This window comes from Bison bison, unplaced genomic scaffold, assembly GCF_000754665.1.
Source record: "Bison bison bison isolate TAMUID 2011002044 unplaced genomic scaffold, Bison_UMD1.0 scf7180017864356, whole genome shotgun sequence".
Lineage (NCBI taxonomy): Eukaryota > Metazoa > Chordata > Mammalia > Artiodactyla > Bovidae > Bison > Bison bison.
This window is the reverse complement of record NW_011494928.1, coordinates 246,397-248,120: the sequence shown is the minus strand read 5'-3', so window position 1 is coordinate 248,120 and position 1,724 is coordinate 246,397.

Here is a 1,724-nt window from a genome sequence, read left to right as displayed (position 1 = left end):
AAATAAGTTATGGTGATGGGGCAAATTAGAAATACAGAAAATGCAAACAATAAAGATTGACTGTACAAATAATATGCATATACAGAAGTATCATGCTTAATGTTGAAATATTGAAAGCTTTCCCTTTGAGATGAGGAGCAAAACAAGGTTTCTTGCTGTCATCACAGCTCTTCCACATTGTCACAGTCCTGGCCAGTGCATTCAGTAAGAAAAATTTAAGTTGAGAATGGGAAACAAAACAGTCAATATTCACAGATGATATGATTGTGTACTTAAAATCCAAACATCAACTAAATTAGAGTTTATTAATTTTGCTACACTGAATACACAAAAATTAGCTTATTTTCATACAAAAGAAAAAAGTTAAAATGCAATTTTGAGTAGTTGTTATTTACAATATCATTAATGATATTCTGAGCACTATAAGATCATCACTGGAATAATCTATAAAAAAATTAAAAGATATGCATGCTTATGAATAGGAAGACTCAATATTATACAATGTCAGTTGTCTCTAAATTGATCTACAGATTCAATATGAACTCAATGAAAATCCCACCAGGTATCTTACAGTCAAAATTAATAAGTATTCTTAAATGCATATATAAAGTTAAAGGAACAAAAACAGTAAGTTCAGTTCAGTTCAGTTCAGTTGCTCAGTCATGTCCGACTCTTTGCAACCCCATGAACCGGAGCATGCCAGGCCTCCCTGTCCACCAACAACTGCCAGAGTCTACCCAAACCCATGTCCATTGAGTCAGTGATGCCATCCAACCATCCCATCCTCTGTTGTCATATATAAAGTGAAAGGAACAAAAACAGTAAAGACTCAACAAAAAGCAAAGTGAGAGCACTTGCTCTGTTAACAGAAAAAAGGTGTGGTGAAACATTGCATTGGGGAAAGGATAGAAAATATACCAAAGAAGCTGAATAGCAATCCTGAAAATGAAATAAACATTTATGAACATTTAATTTATGACCAAACTCGCACTACAGAGTGGTAGAAAATCATAATATTCTTAATAGAAGAAACTAGGACTACTGGAGCCAAATGGATAAACATATAAAAATAAAAGCCAGATAGACAATAGCCTTAAATGTGCAAAGAAAACAATGAATGTTTTAGAAGATAGTAGAGGAATAAAGTTCCATACCTTTTGAGTGAAACATGATTTATTAAACAAGACACAAAAAACATTAACTCTGAAAGAAATAAATTAATAAAATGGACATTATAATTAAGACTTTTTTCTATTAAAATACATCATTTACTTAGTAAAAGTTCAAGCCACAGAATGGAATAGTTATTGGCAACATAGCCTATGAAAGACTGTATTCAGAATATAAATAAATGACCCAATCAAAAAATGGGCCAAAGAACTAAATAGACATTTCTCCAAAGAAGACATACAGAAGGCTAACAAACACATGAAAAGATGCTCAACATCACTCATTATCAGAGAAATGCAAATCAAAACCACTATGAGGTACCATACCAGTCAGAATGGCTGCGATCCAAAAGTCTACAAATAATAAATGCTGGAGAGGGTGTGGAGAAAAGGGAACCCTCTTTCACTGTTGGTGGGAATGCAAACTAGTACAGCCACTATGGAGAACAGTGTGGAGATTCCTTAAAAAACTGGAAATAGAAGTGCCTTATGATCCAGCAATCCCACTGCTGGGCATACACACTGAGGAAACCAGAAGGGAAAGAGACACGTGTA